At 46.1% G+C, this 24,404-nt stretch overlaps 1 long non-coding RNA gene across 1 annotated transcript; it reads left to right on the plus strand.

Annotated features, from left to right (window-relative positions):
- The first annotated feature begins 2,264 nt into the window (after positions 1-2,264).
- LOC117523736 lies at positions 2,265-23,060 on the plus strand. The gene is made up of 3 exons (XR_004564594.1): positions 2,265-2,276; positions 5,835-5,837; positions 22,957-23,060. It is a non-coding gene; the product is annotated as an uncharacterized LOC117523736 (long non-coding RNA).
- The last annotated feature ends 1,344 nt before the right edge of the window (positions 23,061-24,404 follow it).

The raw sequence follows: 24,404 nt of genomic DNA on the forward strand, positions 1-24,404 counted from the left end.
AAAAGTATTATTCTGAGTATGTGACAAAAAGTAATTTACCTTTGTACTAATGGACAGGAAACCTTTAAAAATTTCAGGAAAATGAACTGGATTCAAAATAAAGATGTTAAGAATATTTATGCAACAGAAAATTTTCAAGTTTTACATTTTTCAAAATGTTTGTTTCATGAACATGAACCAGATTCTTTGATTCATTTTTCTTCAGCTTCTAAATATGTAAACTCGAGCTGCAGAAATAATGTGTGGGATTATCAAACATACTGAAAAGGTTTTGGGATTTGGAGGATTTGTTGTCCCTGTGGTAAACATGTCTGTTTATTGCTAAAACTGAATTGTGCACATTTCTCATTCTGCACAGCTTTTTGCTCCTCCATGGGACCAGTCGTTTTATTTATTATGCACGGGAAGGCATGCATGTTGCCATGGCTAAACAAAAGCTAATGGGACCAGTGACTCCTAAATGAATTTGGGGGGGCAGAGTTTATGATCGCCTTTGATTTTACAACCCCAATTTCAATGAATTCTGAACATTGTGTAAAATGTAAAAAACAGAATACAATGATTTGCAAATCCTCTTCAACCTATATTCAATTGAATACACCACAAAGACAAGATATTTAATGTTCAAACTGATAAACTTTATTGTTTTTGTGCAAAAATTTGCTCATTTTGAAATGGATGCCTGCAACATGTTTCAAAAAAGCTGGGACAGTGGTATGTTTACCACTGTGTTACATCACCTTTCCTTCTAACAACACTCAATAAGCATTTGGGAACTGAGGACACTAATTGTTGAAGCTTTGTAGGTGGTATTCTTTCCCATTCTTTCTTGATGTATGACTTCAGTTGTTCAACAGTCCAGGGTCTCCTTTGTCATATTTTGTGCTTCATGATGCGCCACACATTTTCAATGAGCGACAGGTCTGGACTGCAGGCAGGCCAGTCAAGTACCCGCACTCTTTTACTACAAAGCCACGCTGTTGTAACACGTGCAGAATGTGGCTTGGCATTGTCTTGCTGAAATAAGCAGGGACATCCCTGGATGGTCTTTTTCCTCTTTTGTCCAGAGGACACGACGTCCATGATTTCCAAAAACAATTTGCAATGTGGACTCATCAGACCACAGCACACTTTTCCACTTTGCATCTGTCCATTTCAAATGAGCTTGGGCCCAGAGAAGGCAGCAGCATTTCTGGATGTTGTTGATGTATGGCTTTTGCTTTGCATGGTAGAGTTTTAACTTGCACTTGTCGATGTAGCGACAAACTGTGTTAACTGAATGGTTTTCTGAAGTGTTCCTGAGCCCACGCAGTAAGATCCTTTACAGAATGATGTCTGTTTTTAGTGCCACCTGAGGGATGGAGGGTCACGGGCATTCAATGTTGTTTTTTGGCCTTGCCGCTTGCGTGTAGAAACTTCTGAATCTTCTGATTATATTATGGACTATAGATGATGGAATCCCTAAATTCCTTGCAATTGAACGTTGAGAAACATTGTTCTTAAACTGTTGGACTGTTTTTTCATGCAGTTGTTCACAAAGTGGTGATCCTCACCCCATCTTTGCTTGTGAACGGCTGAGCCTTTTGGGGATGCTCCTTTTATACCCAATCATGACACTCACCTGTTTCCAATTAAGCTGTTCACCTGCGGAATGTTCCAAACAGGTGTTCTTTGAGCATTCATCAACTTTCCCAGTCTTTTGTTGCCCCTGTCCCAGCTTTTTTGAAACGTATTACAGGCATCCATTTCAAAATTAACAGATATTTGCACAAAAACAAAAAAGTCTATCAGTTTGAACATTAAATATCTTGTCTTTGTGGTGTATTTAATTGAATATACGTTCAAGAGGATCTGCATCATTGTATTGTTTTTATTTACATTTCACTCAACGTCCTAATTTCATTGGAATTGGGGTTGTACTCAGAAGCCTCAGTGGTGCTTAAGCTCAAAACTGGCTTATCTGTAGCCAACAGTGTACCGAGTCAATACTAAAAGTTAGCGGTTAGCTGCAACTTCCGGTAAATTTTTTAGATGTTTATCGGTTTAGCATTATAAAAGTTAACTTTTTAGTTAGCGGTTTAGCAGTTATCAAATCTAGCTGTGCTTGGTTAGCTGTGCCCACCACTGCGTGGCACAGAAGTTCCTCGTGAAGTAAACTCCGGTAGTTTTTTTTTTTCCTAACTGTAACCAGTTCCATGTGGAAAAAGCCTTTATGATTGGTGCACTTTATGGTTATTGGTGTGATTTATAAAGAATCATAAATATTCTCCAGTATAGTGCCTTACAGTTGATCTTAAAAGGACAAGAAAGTTAAAAACTGAGGAAGAAAATGCAAGCAAACAGGCAGTTAGAAGACTGGGCCGATGCTGTATTACAGCTAATTGGGGCAATCATAATAAAAGGCCAGTAAATCCCCACCATTAGCTAATTAAGAACAGGAAGCAGGCTGGTTTTTATCGCTGCTTCTCCCTATTGCCGCCCAAATCTGAATCACACACACATGAACACACATGTACAACAGTACATTGGGCCTCATGTATCAACGTTGCGTACGGTGATATTTGAGCGTATATGGGGTGTACGCCAAAACGGCTGCGCTACTTGGCATTTATCAATGTGGTCATTGGCGTACACCAGGTCGAGAGGTGGTGTAAATTATACACCAAAATGAACCAGCGCTGGAATCCACATAAAAATGAAGATGATCAACATGATAAACAGTGCCATTATACAAATCAATGCATATGTTACATAAATAACACTTTCCTGATTATACTACATAATAATCAATACAAATCCCGCCTTTGCGGGATTGTTATGGAGCACGATCCGTGGTCACAACGCTGACAGGAAGGAAAGCGACATACTGTGACATACTGGTGAGTCACTATTAATAATTTCTTATGTGTCCGACCTCGTTCGTTGATCGTTAAAATTAATTTGTTAGTTCTAAATGCCATCATAATTATTTATAGGAAAATGTTCTATTTTTATTTCTCAAACAAATGTTTGGGCCTGAAAGAGTTTGGTATTATTTTCCTACTAAGGTTTGAACTTTGAGAGTGTTTACACATGAGAGAAAAGTGAGAAAATGTTCATGCCTGATTGAGAAAGTGTATAAACTGTGTAGTGAGGGGTTTTACAGCTTTAAAACGTCTATAATAATTGTAAAAAATAACGCTGACTACGTCGCAGTTTCGCGTATTACGGGCTATTTTTTAGAACGTAACTCTCAGCGATTAATGAGGGACCACTGTAACACTTTATTGATTATATACTACAATACAATTGATACGATGGCCGCTTTTGACGCTCTATTGGCACGCGTCGTGATGGGTGGAGTTCTTTTTCATTGCCGTCTTCCCGACTTCCATGTCGTAAAATGAGGGTGTGTCTGAAGCGGAGTCTGAATATTTATGGGCGTGTTTATTATAATTACGATCGTTTCCACCTGCCGCATTTATCAAGGTCACGTCTGGCGTAGGCCAGAAATGGGCAGGTGCGCACTGCTTGATACATGTCACGGCAACTTTGGTGTATTTCAAGTTTACGCCGTAAATTTACGCCACAAGTGCGCAACATTGATACACGAGGCCCATTGTGTGTACACTCCGACTTCCTTTCCTGGTACTTAGCCTGTTTCGGCTCTATTTTTAAATTTTTGCGTGCATTTTTCGGTGACCTTATGTAGTAATTCAAGGATCAATGAAGATTTCTACTCTTGGACATGATGGGGTGGGGGGGGGGGGGGGGGGGGGGGGGGGGGGGGGGGGGCAATTAACTGTGGCCCACAGAGGTTAAATGTTACAACTCCAGCAAAAATATTTTTAATATTTGGGTCATTTGCAAGCATTTCAGTGAAAATACATTTTAAGTATATTAGCAAAATATTACCTAAATGCTAATATGAATGGTTAAAAAAATAACTCTTTTCCAAAACATCACCGGTTGAATAACTCCAAATGTTAAAAAGATGCAGAGCATGCTTACCACAGACACCTGCGTGGTTGGAGAGTGGATATGGAGACTGTGCAGGAGAACATTTACTGCTTACTGAAGTGACAAGTACCACATACTGGATGTTGTTTCATCTTTAACAAGGAGGAGAATGGGACAGTGAGACATGAATGACTTAAGTGCAGAGAGTCGTCTGGCTTTGAACTGGTAAACCTGAATAATTGTGTGATATTACAGAAAATAATTAATTAATTATAACCTCACAAAAGTTGACTTTTTAAGCTGCTATCAGAGCCAGGGTTTTCTGTTTTAATATAATCTTTCAGTGAAATAAGAAATTCTGCTGTAACATCCACTGTGATGGTTTTTCTGATAATGACATCTGAATGACTGTGTGTGTGTGTGTGTGTGTGTGTTGAGAAGGTGCAGCAGAGAAAGAAAGCTATTTGCTTTACTGAGCGTTGCCACAGTTGAGAAGATGCTGTTGGCGCACGGACATAGTGAGGACATTTGACATCATGATCCCAGAGTAAGCTGGATTCTGACCACATTTGCTTTCAAACCTCAGCGAATCCCCTCTCAAATCCAGCTCAAATTTGGCTCAATCCACCTCTTGGACATGGGTTAAGATGGATAGAAAACAATCTGTCTTAAATCCTATTTGCTCCATTCAAATTCACAGAAAAACCTATCCGGCCAAGCCCTGTCTGAACGAAGTCTTATGCTGTGTTCACACCGGGCTCGACACGAGCCACAGGTTGCCATGTAATTCCTATGTAATGACGCGTTTTGGCGCCAAACCGCGCAGCGCGACATGATGGACGCGAGTGAAGCGACACGAGTGAAGCAATTTTGAGCGTTTTGTGTGTTTGTATTGCGATATTGCGTCGCGGCACGTCGTGTCGCTCTCCTCCCCAAGTTGAAAAATCTGAACTTTTTCGTCTCTTCGCGCCGCGATGACCAATCAGAGACTGAATATGTAGTGATGTGGAGATGTCTGGAGTTTGACTGAAGATGTGAACATGTCCTGTCTCTGGTAGCAGCCTGTGAGCAGGACTTATGTCTCTTTTGTCCTTTATTTCACAATTATGAGAGAGTTTTTGGAGCGAGCAGCAGCACTACAGCAGGGGGAGCGGAGTTTCTTTTTTTTTTTTTACGTGCACGCGCGAGGCAGACCCGGCGCCACGAGGGGGCGTTTGGGGGTGACGCCCCCTTATGTCATTAGCCTCGCCCCCTCGGATGTGAGAGTTATCAAAAATAAAAATAAAAACGAAAGAAAAAGAAATACTGCAAAATATAGCACCTCGCAGTTTCGCAGATTTTTTTAGTCCAATTTTGCATGCTTTTTTTTTTTAACAGCGCATTGTGCTCTGCGTGCTCATCAAGCAGGCCGGTGTTCTGCCGAGATGACAGGACACCTGTTGCGGCACCGCGAAGGAAGAGTACGCGCATTTTGTTCTGCGTGTCTGTTTATAAGAATCTTCTCGCCCAGAAGAAAAAAGAGCACCAACAACTACCCATAACTGTGTTCTCGGAAAAAGACACCTGCAGCGAGGTGTGACTCAGTGGAAAAAGGCGCGACAGTGGCGCGGCGCCAGGACGAAGAGGCGCGATCAGAGGAACTGTGAAATACTGGTCAGTCACTATTAATAATTTCTTATGTGTCCAACCTCGTAGGTTGATCGTTAAAATTAAATTAATTAGTTCTAAAAGCCATCAGAATTATTTATAGGAAAACGTTCTATTTTTATTTCTCAAACAAATGTTTGGGCCTGAAAACTGGTTGGTCTTATTTTTCTAATAAGGTTTGAACTTTGAGGGTGTTTACACACGAGAGAAAAGTGAGAAAATATTAATTTTGAGAAAAGTGTATAAAGTGTGTAGTGAGGGGTTTTACAGCCTTAAAACGTCTATAATAATTGTAAAAAATAATGCTGTCTACTTCGCGGATTTCGCCTGTTGTGGGCTATTTTTAGAACGTAACTCCCGCGATAAACAAGGGACCACTGTATATCTACATGAAAGGTTTATCTTTGACCCGTTGTGTGACTGTCATGCCCAGTTGCGCTGTGTTTGTGCTTGTGATGGAGGGCTGTATGTGGGGTTAATCTACTGTCTCATGTCGTTTCTCAGATCAGTTGTTGGTTTGGTTTTGTGGTATGCAGGAGATCACTTGACCTAGGGTCTGTACGTTCAAATAATAATTTAAAAAATACTGTCATCACTCTTTACTCTTACTCAGTCTCTTACAACGGTGTAGCCTAAATACACAAGCTTTCTAGGAGCGCACCCAATTAATTACGCACGCTCAGGCACATCCCCTCCGGTGCGCACTTTTTTTTGGGCGGGGGGGCGACCCCGCCCCCTGTGATAAACTCATTGCCCCCTTAATATTTTTTTTTCTGGCGCCGGGCTTGGCACGAGGGAATCATCCATGGAGATTATTTTACTTATTAACTACACAGATGTATAATAAAGCAAATGGTGACTGGTTTCTAAAGACAATTATGACAGAATTTTTTTGGGAAACAGCGAGGAGCAGCCTCACAGCAAGCCGCGGAGTTAGTTTCTTTCTTTTTTTTTTACGTGCGTGCACGAGCGAATCGTCTGTGTGGCGAATATTTTATTAATTAACTACACAGATGTATAATAAAACAAATGGTGACTGGTTTCTAAACACAATTATGACAGAGTTTTTTGGAGGAAGAGTGAGCTGCAGCAAGCTGCGGAGTTTCTTTTCTTTTTTTTTTATTGTTTACATGTACGCGCGTGAACGGGACAGTTGGTCCTCAAACTGGGTCCCGCAGTGGCGGAAGGACTGCTGAAAGCGGCCGTCATCCAGACGCAGCTCCTGCAGCAAATAATGATACTCTCTGTATTGGGAGCTTTTCACAACAACTCGCTCCGTGTGAAATGGAAGCTCCTCCTATTTGATGACGCACTGGGGCAAATTTTCGCAGCGAAAGTCCACCCAAGCAGAGCGACACACCGGGCGAAGGAGGCGCGTCCGTTGCCACGCGACGCCCGCGAATTTGTAGTGTCTGATCGCGCCCGGTGTGAACGCGGCATTAGGGTTTGTCCACACCTAGCAGGGTATTTCACAAAACAAAGATATTTTTCTACGATTTGGCCTGTCATCCACACCTAAGCCCAGATGTACGGCATTAAAAATGATTCTTTTAAAAATCTCCGGCCAAAGTGAAAATTTGCGAATACTCCATTTATGCAGCTCTATGTGGACATCAATAACCGTTTTATGCTTTTGAAACATCACTACCTGTGACCAAATATGTTCTTACGTCACATATGCGACCTGTGTCTACATTTGTAAACAGTATGTATGCCCTCACAAGTGATTTGGTGCTCGCGCTTTTAGCCTGCATGTTTTTACAAGCCCAGATACTGCTCCACATTCAAGAACACGGATGAAGGACAACAATAAGGATGGTTATTTTCCGCCATCTTGCCATTCCACATCCGAGGCAGTTTCTCTGCTGAAGACACAGACGCCGGTTTTGGGTCAGACTGGGGCACACTGCCAGCTGGTGGGAGAATTTTGAGACAGAAATTGTGCTCCCGGAGGAAAGGCGTGACAATTTCCGTATGTCGCGGTCCTCGCTCCTGTCGTTGTCTGAGTTATTGCGTCCTCACCTTGAAGGGCAGGAAGTGTACACGACACTCGTGTTTTCGTGAACTCAGCAATAAATGACTTTCTATAAAGTGGAAAAATCCCTCTTTGTCGAAGACAAATTGTTGACAATGACGCACCCATCCCACTTTACATTTTGGGGGACCCCACCTACCCCTTGTTACCGTATCTCATGAAAGAATATGCTAATGGAGGAAGCACTGTTCAGGAGCAGTACTTTGGACTCTCTTTGTGTGCAGCACGCATGGTAATAGAGTGTGCATTTGGAAGGCTGAAGGCTCATTTTGGAGCTTTGAGGAGAGCCATGGACATCAATTTACAGGAACTGCCCTTCGTCATTTATGCATGCTTCGTGCTGCATAATCTCTGTGAAGCATTAGAAGACACAATAGATGACAACCATGTTACTGAAGCCATTTAGCATGACAGAGAAAACCAGCCACACTCAGAACTGGACGTCAGAGGAGACAGCTTGACAGTTGAAGGGAAGAGGGTTAGGAGATTCCTCACCCAGTATCTTGATCCATAAAAAGGACAATGTTGTCAGGAGAGGGAGGGAGGGAGGGAAACTAATGTGGGGCTCTGACATGTTATACACAAAACTGCATCAAGCTGCACCAAGCTGTTCTTGGTTAATGTTCACAAATAACACATGAAAACAGTTATACATATGTTTCATACTGCACACATTTCTTTGCAAAAATGTTGAATTGTTATTGTGAAGAAACATTTTCCCTGCCAGTAAGCATTTGAAGGCAAATGTGCAAAAAGGTTCTTGGCGTCCATATAAATCAGTGGTGTCCAAACAATTCCAGAAAGGGCTGAGAGGGTGCAGGTTTTCCTTGCAGCCGCTGACTCCAGCAGGTGATTTCACTGATTAACATCCCTTTGAACAGGTGGGGTGAGCACATCAGTGAAATCACCTGCTGGAGTCAGTGGCTACAAGGAAAGGGTGTCAGACAAAACCCCCCTCAAAGATATATAAGGCAAGATATTCTTAGTGGAGAAAAAACAGACAACAGCATTACTTTTATGTAGCTTTATTAAAATAATAGCACCTCATACAATATTTCATAAAAAAGGCCAGACCTCGACCTGGTTTATGGATGGAACATTTGCAACAGCTCCCAGGTTATTCCACCAGTTATATGTCATTCGTGCCCCACTTGGAAACACAGCCATCACATGTGTATATGCATTCCTGTCTGGGAAGTCTCAATCATGCTATGAAGAATTTCCCCAGGCCATTCTTTATAAGTGTGATCAACTCGGATTTAATCCAGATCTGACAACTGTCATCACAGACTTTGAGCAGGCAATGATAAATGCTGCGCAGAGTGTTTTGGGGCCTCATGTGACATCCCGTGGCTGCTTCTACCACCTGGTACAGAGTACTTGGCGAAAAATACAGAGCCTAGGATTGGTTAATGTGTCCAGGACAGATGAGAGTGTCAAGCACTTCTGTGGTATGCTTAATGCACTGGCATTTCTACCTGAAGAAGTGGTCACCAGTGGCATGGCCTACCTTACAGAGAACAAAACTGTTTTTGCACCTGACACTTATCTCTTTGATGAGTAGTTTCACACCCACTCCATATAACTGTTTGGCATTTGACAATTAAAAACCCCCTTCAACATGTTTCACCTCTATTATGAGGAACACACATGCCAAAACTCTGCTGAGTAAAACTTCATATGAACCAGGGGGGTTTTGTCCTAGAATGCACTTTTACTAGGGTTTTTTTTTTCCTAGGGGGCTTTTGTCAGGGGGTTTTTGTCCATACCCCGCAAGGAAAACCTGCACCCTCTCAGCCCTTTCTGGAATAGTTTGGACAACACATATAAATGATAAAAAAAGACAGAAAAAATGAAATAATAAGAGTCCTGTGGTGTTTATCGTCAGCACCCTTCTTTTAATTAAATGACCTCATGAGAATTTTGGTGCAAACATATTTGTTAAGCATGAACACTTGGCATTGCACATGTAAAACTTTAACATTATAGCATTCATTAATCATCACTGCAAAAAGGGCTTGGGTACAGGAGATCCCTGTGAGCCCTGTGCTGTCAGCAGTATTGCTGGAATGGGATGCATCTTGTGTTGATGGTCCTGATAGGATTCTGTGTTGTTCCTCTGACAGAAGGTGAGTTGTTGAGAATGTATGAAAACCTTGATTTGGTTGGTGTGTATGAATAATTGTGCCCTCTTGCTTCATATGGCATGAAGGTTGTGCCGGAGGCTGCACAACTTGTCTTAAAAGAGAAAAACCATCAGTTATGGCAGTAGTGAGCGTGCTATTATTAGCTGCTTGTTTTTCTGATGTTTCCAAAAACTCCATCAATTTCGTCTTTACGCATTGGTCCTCTTCAAGTGCATTAAGCCACTGGGTCTCAGCTTTCAGCTTTCTCTTCAAATGGTCATGCTGGTGTCCCTTCTATTTATAGAAAAAGAAATCACAAGGAAATGTTATGTAGCAGGATGAAGGTCCCAGGTCCTGATTGAAAAGATGTTCCCGCTAGCTTGGCTAAGGGGGAATTCCCCTTTGGCTGATCTGGTACAGGAATGGTCTTTAGTGCGAGCCATCTGGGTTCGATCCCACCGCCGTCCTGGCCACAAAGGTCCTGCAGTCACAATCTGGCGTCACAAACAGGATGTGGGTAGTCACAGAACATGCTTAAATGCACCTGTGACTTAGGGACGAAGTCAAAAATGGTGGGGAGATATGTAGCAGGATGAAGGTCCCGGGTCCTGATTGAAAAGACGTTCCCGCTAGCTTGGCTAACGGGGAATTCCCCTTTGGCTGACCTGGTAGAGGAATGGTCTTTAGTTCGATCCCACTGCCGTCCCGGCCACAAAGTTCCTACGGTCACAGTTATAAAACAGTTTCATTCTATTTGAACCTCTTAAAGTGACATTTTGGCAACAAATTAGTCACCTGACACCGTGCCGGATGGCTCCGCGGTGCACGAGGATGATGTAGAAGGTGAGGGAACAGGGAGGCTATCATCCAAGTCATGTATTTTGATGCCAGATGACAGGGTTGTAGTGGCGGGGGAACCACCCCATATTTGTTCACACAACTCAAAGTATAGAACAACGACTCTGCCATACCCGCTCCTGCATCCGCTGTCAACAGCCAGGCGATATATGGCCCTGATTTCCTTAACTTTTGTAGTCAGGTTAGCCTGCATTAGCTCTCCCCTTCCATGGGGAAACTCGTTGGAGGTCTTCGCAGGATTCTGCTCTGAAAAGAGGGTCAATATGTCCACGTACTTGCTTTGGTAAGAGTCCCAATCAACATTTTCTTGTGTCTTGTTGACTTTATATTCTAAAACTATGGTTAAGAGCAATTCTGCCTCCTTATCATTCACACGAATGAGCCTGGTGCCATGTTCCGTATTATGTGGAAATGACGTCGACAGACGGAAGCTTACTCTGATTAGATAGCATTTGGGAAACTACTGCCACATAAAGGTCTGGCATGGTTATGAATGTGCTCAAATACGCACTTGTGCAGTTAGGTGTGGATGAATTTTTTTCTAAAAATGAGGTAATGTGTACTAAAGTTTTTTTCTAGATGGAGGGGGCAGGACTGGTTTTACAAAAACCCTGCCACGTGTGGACAAGGCATTAAGGTGCCCTGACACTTGCACAACTTTGATTCATGCACTTGAGGATCAAAGTCGCCATCTCACGCACCATCAAGCATCAGCATGCATCAACACGTAGTGTTAGCGAGTAGATCGCAATGGTCACAGCCATTTCATGTTTGTTGCACAACTTTGATACGTGAGAGATTTTTTTGAACATTTCAAAATTTTCTTTGCACACTTGCACGTGGCGGTGCACATATCACGTTCAGTCTACACCAGTTCACAGCGAGATTCCTCACCAGTACGACACACTGCGTACGGATGCGTGAATCAAAGTTGTACAAGTGTCAGGGGGCCTTGAGTCTCTCTTATTAACTGTTCCTTTGATACGTCATTCCCAGTGTACCCAAGGGTCTGCCAACAAGACATCATACCAAATATAGTAGTGTTCAGAATAATAGTAGTGCAATGTGACTAAAAAGATTAATCCAGGTTTTGAGTATATTTCTTATTGTTACATGGGAAACAAGGTACCAGTAGATTCAGTATATTCTCACAAATCCAACAAGACCAAGCATTCATGACATGCACACTCCTAAGGCTATGAAATTAGGCTATTTGTAAAAGAAAAAAAAAAAAGTAGAAAAGGGGGTGTTCACAATAATAGTAGCATCTGCTGTTGATGCTACAAACTCAAAACTATTATGTGCAAACTGCTTTTTTAGCGATCCTGTAAATCACTGAACTAGTATTTAGTTGTATAACCACAGTTTTTCATGATTTCTTCACATCTGCGAGGCATTAATTTTCTTGGTTTGGAACCAAGATTTTGCTCGTTTACTAGTGTGCTTGGGGTCATTGTCTTGTTGTAACACCCATTTCAAGGGCATGTCCTCTTCAGCATAAGGCAACATGTGTTGTGAAAGTGTAGTGACACGGACCCACAACAGGGGGCGCAAATGAACGGTCAATAGATGAGCCAAAAAAGTTACAATTTAATGTTGTGAAGGTGCACAACGAATATACAGACAATCTCAGAATCTGATAACAGTCAATCCACAAAGGTGACGTGTGGGCAGGCTCGAGGATAGAAGACGTCTGTCCTGAGAAGAGCCGGAACCACACGATTTCCGCCGCCACCGAACCTGGTGAATACTGGAGCCGCCAAGTCCCGAATTCCCAGGTGATCACCGTCCCCGACTGTCGGATCTGGTACTGCTGGCGAAGAGCAAAGACAGTCAAGTGTGGGTGTGTGTACACCCAGTAACAACAACGGTGGGAATGCCACCTCCACCTCTAACACACACTCGTGCAGCGTCTGAGTAACCACTTATCTGAATCTGCAGGCTGAGAAGGTTACCTCCATAGAAGTACGATATCTCGGCGATGAGGTGGAGATGACGTCTCGGTTTTATGGAGTGAGATGATGAAGAATGAGTGACAGCTGTCAGGAAATAATGAGTGACAGCTGTCACTCCCGGCTGTGTCCGTGGCGGCAGCGCCCTCTCGTGCCTGAAGCCCGCACTTCAGGCAGGGCGTCCTCTGGTGGTGGGCCAGCAGTACCTCCTCTTCTGGCGGCCCACACAACAACATGACCTCTTTAAGTATTTTGACATATCCAAACTGATCCATGATACCTGGTATGCGATATATAGGCCCAACACCATAGTATGAGAAACATGCCCATATCATGATGCTTGCACCACCATGCTTCACTGTCTTCACTGTGAACTGTGGCTTGAATTCAGAGCTTGTGGGTCGTCTCATAAACTGTCTGTGGCCCTTGGACCCAAAAAGAACAGTTTTACTCTCATCAGTCAACAAAATATTCCTCCATTTCTCTTTAGGCCAGTTGATGTGTTCTTTGGCAAATTGTAACCTCTTCTGCACATGTCTTTTATTTAACAGAGGGACTTTGTGGGGGATTCTTGCAAATAAATTAGCTTCACACAGGCGTCTTCTGTTACAGCACTTACAGGTAACTCCAGACTGTCTTTGATCATCCTGGAGCTGATCAATGGGTGAGCCTTTGCCATTCTGGTTATTCTTCTATCCATTTTGATGGTTGTTTTCCATTTTCTTCCACGGGTCTCTGTTTTTTTTTTTTTTTTTGTCCATTTTAAAGCATTGGAGATCATTGTAGATGAACAGCCTATAATTTTTTGCACCTGCGTATAAGTTTTCCCCTCTCCAATCAACTTTTTAATCAAACTATGCTGTTTTTCTGAACAATGTCTTGAATGTCGCATTTTCCTCAGGCTTTCAAAGAAAAAAGCATGTTCAACAGGTGCTGGCTTCATCCTTAAATAGGGGACACCTGATTCACACCTGTTTGTTCCACAAAATTGACGAACTCACTGACTGAATGCCACACTACTATTATTATGAACACCCCCTTTTCTACTTTTTTTTACTAATAGCCCAATTTCATAGCCTTAAGATTGTGCATATGCATATCATCTTGTTGGATTTGTGAGAATCTACTGGTTCCTTGTTTCCCATGTAACAATAAGAAATATACTCAAAACATGGATTAATCTTTTTAGTCACATAGCACTACTATTATTCTGAACACTACTGTACATTTGTTTTCACATTCCCTTAGTCATTGCCTTAGTCTTTTTGTACTTGGTGTGAAAACCAAATTCTGATGTGCAGCGAGCCTGCACCAAGCTCAGCGTAAAGGCCCCCTGACACCTGCACGACTTTGATGCACACACTTGCACACAGTGTCGTGCAGGAGAGTAAAGTTGTCATTAATGGGTGTAGGCTGAACGTGAGAGCAGCGCTGGTGCATGCCATTGCGCAAAGAGAATTTTGAAATGTTCAAAAAATCTTTCACACATACATGTCGTGCAACAGATGTGAAGTGGTATTGAATGTTGCACGATCTGTTCACCAACACTATGTGCAGCTCGTCAAGTCGAGTAAAGAAGAAATGAACAGTGCGAGTGATTGTGTCAGCGCACCGCATCAGAGCTCAGCTTGTCTGAACGATTATAATGAGATGTTCAATCTTTCATAAACATACTTTTACAGCTGCACACAAGAAGGAAATAACATACAACTCTTTTACCAAGCCATTACAATATAAACATGACAAATGACCTTTTCAGATGGCTCCAAATACTTTCTCCACCTCGTTCAGCATGCGCGCGAGAAGAGCAGCAGCTGGAGTGCTCCTCTGTGATTCCAGAAGCAATTAAAGGCATTTTCAACAGCTAACTTGTACAGAAAATGATTAATCCACTACAAAATAATTATTTTATATACGCAGTGTCCAGCGCACAATGCGTCAGCAGCCGGGTGGGAACACGGGGGTGGGATCATCACAACGATGTGTGTGCAAGTGCACAGATCAAAGTCGTTCAAGTGTCAGGGCACCTTAACACCGCAGTGGCAGCTGAGAGTCTGAGAGAGCTCAATAAATTTTTGATCAGTTCAAAAGTGATATGAAATTAGCTTTCCTGAGTTGTGCAAATCTGCTGCTCTCCCTCCGAGACACATGCAGTCTGTGCCGAGACTTTGCTCGGGAATACTCAGCACCAAACTTAGGAAGGTGTTACAGCAACTTCATTTTTTGTGATTCCTATAGTTGAGGGGGAATTCCACATTCTGTGGCCACAGTCAGCCGGCTGGGTTGTGAGAGCGGAGAGGCAGTTGTTTGTGTGAAGAAGACATGGGGGCAGTAATGTCCCAGTGAAAGACTCCTTTGTAATACCCCTGCTGTTTGACATTGGGGCTATCCTCCCAGGACTCATCCTCAGTCCGAACACACCCACACAGCCTTTCATATGGTCAGGCCTCCCAGTGCCTTTAACACTCATTCGATTGCTTTGGCACTCCCAAGCAACCAACTGGCTTACCCCTGGCAACCAATGGGCTCCTATTCCTTCCTCACCCCCATATCCCCACTTCACTCCCCAAGCAACCAGCCAGCACCACTGCCAAGGCAACTGCTTCTGCCCCACTGAATCTGCCCTAGCAACTGCTTTTGACTCTCAATCAGTTCAGGTTCATTTCTGACTCCCTCTCTGGGAAGAGAGAGAACAGAATAGGGATGGCCAGGGATGTGCACACAAGAGTGTGCATGTCAGGCGAAACTGCTTCCACCCAAACCTGCACAAACAAAACATGAATACATATATAATATCAAAAATCTAGTACAGAGAATGTGAAATGTTAGAACAATTTCACATTTTTATAAGCTCCAATTGATAGTGCATGCTTAAAATCTTGGCACTCTGTTCTTGTTTTGTGTCTAAAGGTGTATACGTATGCATGTTTTCACACACACACACACACACACACACACACACACACACACACACACACACACACACACACACACACACACACACACACACACACACACACACACACACAGTGTGGAGAAAGCGGTGCTCCTGTCAGCTGGCAGGAACATACACACACAGGGATTAGGCTAAATAAGGTTGGCCCTTCCATTGGGTGCTTGGTGCTGAATTTGCATTTGAATCCAATTGTGAGACCAGGGGCCCATCCACACAGACGATTTTATGCGTATCTGGAAAAGTTTTCTGACATATCGGCATTTCGTACGCATGAAAGCCCAAAAATGCTAGCGTTTATAGACTGGTCTGTGGTTTAAGAGTGGATAAATCTTAAAACACAGCCATTGCGTTTTCATGTGTATAACGAATAAGCAACTTTTGTTAAACGATGTCATAGCTCCACCTTTCTAACCTCATTCAGGCTGCAGGATGTTATGGAACAACAACAGTGGCAGACTACAGACTTGTGTTTGTGGAACAGAAGTTGCTGAGTTTATTGGGGTAGTACAGCACAATGCTCCTCTTCCACGACAACAAGCAAGAAATGGTCACATCTTGAAGTTTAGTCCATCTATAATCCAGTGTGTCTCAACGCAGAAGTTTGACTTTGTTGTCGGCCCACACTACAGCTTTCGTTCTTGCTGTAGCATTCATGCTCCCCGTCAAACTTCATGTGTGTGCTCCACGTCGTCTTCTCCTTTTTTTGTGGGAGCGTTACAGCACCACATACAGGCCTGCTATATATACGTAAGTGTTTTCAGTCATTTCCAGTGGTTTCGTGTGCATGTAGATATTTCTTGAAACGTTGCCATGTTTATGGAACACTTTTTGAAAACAACAAAGATAATATCATGTGAGGAAATTTCAGTTTCTGTCTGGACAAGTCATTGATTTATGAATCTGTGAGTGCACCCAGCAATGCTTTCTTTTTATGTGACGCCTGAATAGATCCTTGTCATTTGATTGGTCATTTGTATGTCACGTGATATTGATCATTCATCCCAATTGCCATTATGCTCCATTTAGAGTGCAATTTTGGCTCCATTTAGTGTGCAAATTCGGTTCCATATGCTTCGTACCATTGCACGCTAGCAGCAACGGTGCTTATAGCAGCTTATTGATGCTGCTCATTTTTCTAACACAGAAGAAAAAACAAATTCAGTACGGCGTAAGCTGTCTGGAGGCGTTTGCACTATTCGCTGGGATATATCTAGCTAAAGTAGAACCACTGTCAGATAAAGAGCTCGACAAATTTCTGTCGCAATTTTTCACAGACAGCAGTCTGTACACGAAGAAGTCAGGACTACATCGTCAGGATTGTTTTTGAACTATGTGACAATTTCTGCAAGTTGACTGAGAACAATTTTGGATTAAATTGGACTGCTATTTACAATTTGTGTTGGACTGTTGGGAACCTGTTGACATCAAAGGTGTTGTGTGGGCCGCTGAAGAGGAGGTACTGCTGGCCCACCACCACAAGATGGCGCCCTGCTTGAAGTGCGGGCTTCAAGCACGAGAGGGCGTCGGAGCGACCAGGAGTGACAGCTGTCACTCATCATCCGTACCAGCTGTCACTCATCCACTACTCATCACCACCACCATAAAGGCCGGACTGCAACTCCACCTCCCCGCCGAGAAATCAACTACCAATCAGGTAACTTTCTCTGCTGACTCAAAAACATTGAGTAATAATCTGTACTTCTTTGCAGCCGTTTTCCTGTGGTGTGTCTTTATCTGTGAGATTGGCGTTTGGTGTGATCAGCGATGGCTTCGCTTCACACTCCAACCAGATAAGTGGTTAGACAGGAGCTGCACGAGTGTGTGATTGGAGGTGGAGGTTCTCCCTCCTTTACTGAATACAGACTGTGGGATTACTGAGTGTGCGACCTCACACTCATCTGGACTGTCTCTGTTCTCTGCCAGCAGTACCAGGTCTGACTGCTGAAGACAGCGGCCACCTGGGGCGCAGGGCTTGGCGGCTCCAGTGTTCTTCAGCTCCGTTGGCAGTGGAAGCTGTGTGGATCCGGCTTTTCTCTCGCCAGGCGTCTTCTATCGTCGAGCCTGCCCACACGTCACCTGGTGTATGATTGACAGTCACTGTATTGTTATTGTCTGTACGTCGTGTGATTCACAACATTAAATTGTTACTTTTTGGCTTATCCATTGTCCGTTCATTAACGCCCCCTGTTGTGGGTCCGTGTCACGACACTTTCACAACAGGATTTCTCGGCCAGCGTCATGGATCCCGAGGGGCGTCAACCATCGCTTGAACAGCCAATGGGAGAGCGAGGTGCACAGGTGCCAGCAGGAGGCGTGTTGGGTGAGCTGCAGCACATCTTAACCGCCTTTACCACTCGGTTGGACTTAATTACCGAGCAGAGCAGTGTTCTCAATCGTAGGATGGAGGCCCTCACCGCCCAGGTGGAAGCGCGTGCTCAGGGTGCTGCTGCAGCACCTCCTCCTGCTGACCGTGTGCCAGAAACAGACATTCCGCTGGTCGTTCAACGAACCCCCCCACCTTCCCCTGAAGCATACATAAGTCCTCCGGAGCCGTACGGAGGCTGTGTGGAGACATGCGAGGACTTCTTGATGCAGTGCTTGCTCGTCTTTTCACAGCGTCCCGTCATGTACGCAGCAGACGCCAGCCGGGTGGCTTATGTGATCAATTTGCTTCGAGGAGAGGCACGCGCCTGGGCTACGGCACTTTGGGAGCAGAATTCACGGCTCCTAACGGTTTATACTGAGTTTGTGAGGGAGTTCCGACAGGTGTTCGACCACCCTCATAGAGGCGAGACCGCTTCAAGTGTGCTGCTGTCGATACGGCAGGGGCGTCGGAGCGCAGCGAAGTATGCAGTCTACTTCCGCATCGCGGCAGCGCGAGCCGGCTGGAATGCTGTTGCGCTCCGCGCCGCCTTTGTAAATGGACTGTCTCTGGTCCTTAAGGAGCACCTGGTGGTGAAGGATGAGCCGCGGGATTTAGATGGGCTTATCGACCTGGTTATACGGTTAGACAACCGATTAACGGAACACCGACGGGAACGAGACGAGGGGCGTGGCCAGGCACAAGCCGTCCCTCTTCCTCCCGGGTCCGAAAGGAAGCCGACTTCCCCACGCTCCACTGCCAGGGCTCTCCACGTGACAACAGCTCCCCCTGCTGACGTTGCTATGGAAACGAGCAGGGCCAAAAAATGATCAGATCAGAGACAAAGGAGGCTGATCCGTGAAGAGTGTTTTCTCTGCAGCTCTACCGAGCACAGAGAGAATGCCCCAAATGGTCAAAACAACAGCACTCGTCCTTAGAGACTGGGCTAAGGGTGGGTCACAACACCCACGTGGGGAAACCCCGACGATCTCACGATCCTGAGTGGGGATCTAACCCTTCACGCCCCAGCACTGGTGGACACGGGGTCGGAGGGGAATCTGCTGGATAGCAAATGGGCAAAGGAGGTTGGGCTCCCTCTAGTGGCCTTACCGTCACCATTGTCGGTGCGGGCACTAGATGGCACCCTTCTTCCACTAATCACACACCAGACACAGCCAGTGACATTGGTGGTGTCTGGGAATCACAGGGAGGAGATTGTGTTTTATGTAACACCTTCTACCTCCCGAGTGATTTTGGGTTTTCCATGGGTGTTAAAACACAATCCCCGGATTGATTGGTCATCTGGGGTTGTGGTTCAGTGGAGCGAAACCTGCCACCGGGAGTGTTTAGGATCCTCGGTTCCACCCGGTGTGACAGCTAAGGAGGAGGTTTTAGTCCCCCCCCAATCTGGCGGTGGTGCCAGCCGAGTACCACGACCTTGCTGACGTCTTCAGCAATGATCTGGCACTCACGCTGCCCCCGCACCGTCCGTACGATTGTGCCATTGATTTGATACCGGGCTCTGAGTACCCGTCCAGCAGGCTGTACAACCTCTCACGTCCGGAACGCGAATCAATGGAGACCTACATCCGGGACTCGTTAGCAGCCGGGTTGATCCGGAACTCCCCCTCCCCGATGGGTGCTGGTTTCTTTTTTGTGGGCAAGAAGGACGGCGGACTCCATCCATGCATTGATTACAGAGGGCTGAACGAGATCACGGTTCGCAACCGATACCCGTTACCTCTGTTGGATTCAGTGTTCACGCCCCTGCATGGAGCCCAAATTTTCACGAAATTGGATCTTAGGAATGCTTATCACCTGGTTTGGATCCGGGAGGGAGACGAGTGGAAGACGGCATTTAACACCCCGTTAGGTCACTTTGAGTACCTGGTCATGCCGTTCGGCCTCACCAATGCGCCCGCGACGTTCCAAGCATTGGTTAATGACGTCTTGCGGGACTTCCTGCATCGGTTTGTCTTCGTATATCTAGACGATATACTCATCTTTTCTCCCGATCCTGAGACCCATGTCAAGCATGTATGTCAGGTCCTACAGCGGTTGTTGGAGAACCGGCTGTTTGTGAAGGGCGAGAAGTGTGAGTTCCACCGCACTTCTTTGTCCTTCTTGGGGTTCATCATCTCCTCCAACTCCGTCGCCCCTGATCCGGCCGAGGTTGCGGCGGTGAGAGATTGGCCCCAACCAACGAACCGTAGGAAACTACAACAGTTCCTCGGTTTTGCAAATTTCTACCGGAGGTTCATCAAGGGCTACAGTCAGGTAGTTAGCCCCCTGACAGCCCTGACCTCCACAAAAGTCCCCTTCACCTGGTCGGATCGGTGCAAAGCCGCGTTTAGGGAGTTGAAACGCCGGTTCTCGACTGCACCGGTTCTGGTGCAGCCCGATCCCAAGCGCCAATTTGTTGTTGAAGTGGATGCCTCTGACTCAGGGATAGGAGCCATGCTGTCCCAGAGCGAGGAGTCCGACAAGGTTCTCCATCCATGTGCCTACTTTTCCCGCAGGTTGACCCCAGCTGAACGGAACTATGACGTCGGCAATCGGGAACTTCTTGCGGTGAAGGAGGCTCTTGAGGAGTGGAGACACCTGTTGGAGGGAGCATCGGTACCATTTACGGTTTTCACGGACCATCGGAACCTGGAGTACATCTGGACCGCGAAGCGTCTGAACCCCAGGCAAGCCCGCTGGTCGCTGTTCTTCGGGCGTTTTGACTTCCGGATCACCTACCGCCCCGGGACAAAGAACCAACGATCTGATGCCCTGTCCCGGGTGCACGAAGAGGAGGTCAAGACCGAGCTATCAGACCCCCCTGAAACCATCATCCCCGAGTCCACTGTCGTGGCCGCCCTTACCTGGGACGTGGAGAAGACCGTCCGGGAGGCCCTGACACGGAGCCCGGACCCGGGGACAGGTCCGATGAACAAACTGTACGTCCCACCAGAGGCCAGGGCTGCGGTCCTTGACTTCTGTCACGGTTCCAAGCTCTCCTGTCACCCAGGGGTGCGAAGGACCGTGGCAGTGGTCCGGCAGCGCTTCTGGTGGGCGTCTATGGAAGCCGACGTCCGGGAGTATGTCCAGGCCTGCACCACCTGTGCCAGGGGCAAAGCTGACCATCACAAGGCCCAAGGCCTCCTCCAGCCTCTGCCTGTGCCTCGTGGCCCCTGGTCTCATATCGGCCTGGACTTTGTCACGGGCCTCCCGCCGTCCCAGGGCAACACCACCATCTTAACGATAGTGGACCGGTTCTCCAAGGCGGCCGACTTTGTGGCCCTCCCGAAGCTCCCGACGGCCCAGGAGACTGCAGACCTCCTGGTCCACCACGTCGTGCGTCTGCATGGGATTCCATCAGACATTGTCTCGGATTGTGGTCCTCAGTTCTCCTCCCAGGTCTGGAGGAGTTTCTGCAGGGAACTGGGGGCCACCGTCAGTCTCTCGTCTGGGTACCACCCCCAGATGAACGTGCAGGCAGAGCGGACTAACCAGGAACTGGAGCAGGCCCTCCGCTGCGTGACCTCCACGCACCCGACGGCCTGGAGTGACCATCTGGCCTGGATCGAGTACGCTCATAATAGCCAAGTCTTATCTGCCACCGGCCTCTCCCCGTTTGAGGTGTGTTTGGGGTACCAGCCCCCATTGTTTCCACCGGTGGAGGGAGAGGTCAGAGTGCCCTCGGTCCAGGCCCATCTGAGGAAGTGCCATCGGGTGTGGCGTACCGCCCGCTCTGCCCTGCTCAGAGCCCGGACGAGGGCTAAGGCCCATGCAGACCGCCGGCGTTCCCCGGCCCCTGCATACCAGCCCGGGCAGGAGGTTTGGCTATCCACTAAGGACATCCCCCTGCAGGTGGAATCCCACAAACTTAAGGACAGGTACATCGGACCATTTCCCATACTCAAAGTGAAGCTGAAGCTGCCAGCTTCACTGCGGATACACCCCGTGTTTCATGTGTCAAGACTCAAGCCCTGCCATACCTCACCACTGTGTGCCCCGGGACCAGCGCCGCCTCCTGCCCGGATCATTGACGGGGAGCCCGCGTGGACGGTACGCCGGCTCCTGGACGTCCGTCGAAAGGGCCGGGGGTTCCAGTATCTGGTGGACTGGGAGGGTTATGGCCCCGAAGAGCGTTCCTGGGTGAAGAGGAGCTTCATCCTGGACCCGGCCCTCCTGGCCGACTTCTACACCCGTCAGCCGGACAAGCCTGGTCGGGCGCCAGGAGGCGCCCGTTGAGGGGGGGTCCTGTTGTGTGGGCCGCTGAAGAGGAGGTACTGCTGGCCCACCACCACAAGATGGCGCCCTGCTTGAAGTGCGGGCTTCAAGCACGAGAGGGCGTCGGAGCGACCAGGAGTGACAGCTGTCACTCATCATCCATACCAGCTGTCACTCATCCACTACTCATCACCACCACCATAAAGGCCGGACTGCAACTCCACCTCCCCGCCGAGAAATCAACTACCAATCAGGTAACTTTCTCTGCTGACTCAAAAACATTGAGTAATAATCTGTACTTCTTTGCAGCCGTTTTCCTGTGGTGTGTCCTTATCTGTGAGATTGGCGTTTGGTGTGATCAGCGACGGCTTCGCTTCACACTCCAACCAGATAAGTGATTAGACAGGAGCTGCACGAGTGTGTGATTGGAGGTGGAGGTTCTCCCTCCTTTACTGAATACAGACTGTGGGATTACTGAGTGTGCGACCTCACACTCATCTGGACTGTCTCTGTTCTCTGCCAGCAGTACCAGGTCTGACTGCTGAAGACAGCGGCCACCTGGGGCGCAGGGCTTGGCGGCTCCGGTGTTCTTCAGCTCCGTTGGCGGTGGAAGCTGTGTGGATCCGGCTTTTCTCTCGCCAGGCGTCTTCTATCGTCGAGCCTGCCCACACGTCACCTGGTGTATGATTGACAGTCACTGTATTGTTATTGTCTGTATGTCGTTGTGTGATTCACAACATTAAATTGTTACTTTTTGGCTTATCCATTGTCCGTTCATTAACGCCCCCTGTTGTGGGTCCGTGTCACGACACTTTCACAACAAAAGGACCAGTGATGTCATATTCTGGAGAAAAGAAGGACAGCAGCTTTTTGAGGATGTGGATCACGGAGAGCTGCTCCCCAACCACGACGGAACCTTCCAGATGAGTGTGGACCTGAACCTTTCATCAGTCAAACCTGACAACTGGGGGAAGTACTAATGTGTGTTTCAGCTGGCTGGTGTCAAACACGCCATCTAGACCAACCGCGAGACACCCAGTGATGTCCTCGTCCCCGTCATTGTCGTCGGCTGTTCTTGCACTTGTTCTGGCTGCAATCGTTGGATTCACTTCTTTCACAAGCTCCTTTCTTCTTTTTGTAAACTATGAATCCAACCAAAATATAAGTCCCTTTTCTCTTGTTTACAAGTTAATAAAATATCAAATGACAAAGATCTATTTTAGGTGTTATATTAAACAAATAATGAATGTTTTTTCATTCGTTCAATGGTGAAAGATGGATCCAACGATCTGAGATGCACCAGATGTTCTGGTGAAAGAAAGTCCTCCTCTATACCACTTCATCATGAAGCTATGATGGAGTAACAGTGGAGGCACAAACAGAGCTTGGAGGAGATGATGAGCTCGGGGCCTGAGATGGACTGTGTGGACAATTGCACCATCCTTTTATACCCGATGTACTCCTAGCCTGGACAAGGTAGGTTTATTCCTGGTTTAGACCCTAATACACTTTATACCTGGTGTCGAATTTAGTTCTGCTACACTTCCTCTCTCCAGTAGAGAACAAGCTACTTTCACACAAGCCCAGACAACAGCTTGCTGCTGGGTTTCAGTGTTCACCAAATGCCCTTTGCTGAGGTAGGCTTCAGCAAACTGCAAAAGAGGCATTCTGCATATTTAGATATTACTACAGCCTAGTACAAAAATGGTCTCATAAAACATAGAGAAGATGATTACCATTAACACTAAATTCTCACAGCTGTTGCCGTCCTCCTGTGTCTTGTGCTCCAGCGTTCTGGTAGCCCACAGCCAGTCCTTCTCAAAAAATCCTAATGGTTGTTACAACAGCAATGAAAGGATGAGGCAGGTTCTTTAGATACAAAAACCAGGCTGAGGTCAACAAAAAAGTGAGATTATTAAAAACTTCACCTCCAATTTTGCAGAATCTTGCACTCATAAATGGCTTCATTTGCAAGGAGATCAATCAGCACAATCTGTTTCTCTGAATGGTTGACACTCTAAAATGTATTTATATTAAAACATGAAGAACAAGGTCCCAAGCATCAGCAGTCAGCTGAAATGTTTATTTCTGATGCACTGTGATGAGCGAGGCTACATACTAATAAAATCCAGTGGGAGCCGACATTCAGAGGGCAAGTCCATTTTTTGTGTGTTGGCAATTTTATTTGAAGTATGCATTTGATGACAAATTAATTAATGATATGCATACTTATGCAATGTTATACTGTGTATTACGAGATCAAAAAGTTTCAAAATTACCTTTATGAGTGCTTGGAAACTGCCATGTACAA

This window comes from Thalassophryne amazonica, chromosome 13 (assembly GCF_902500255.1).
Source record: "Thalassophryne amazonica chromosome 13, fThaAma1.1, whole genome shotgun sequence".
NCBI classification, from domain to species: Eukaryota; Metazoa; Chordata; class Actinopteri; order Batrachoidiformes; family Batrachoididae; genus Thalassophryne; species Thalassophryne amazonica.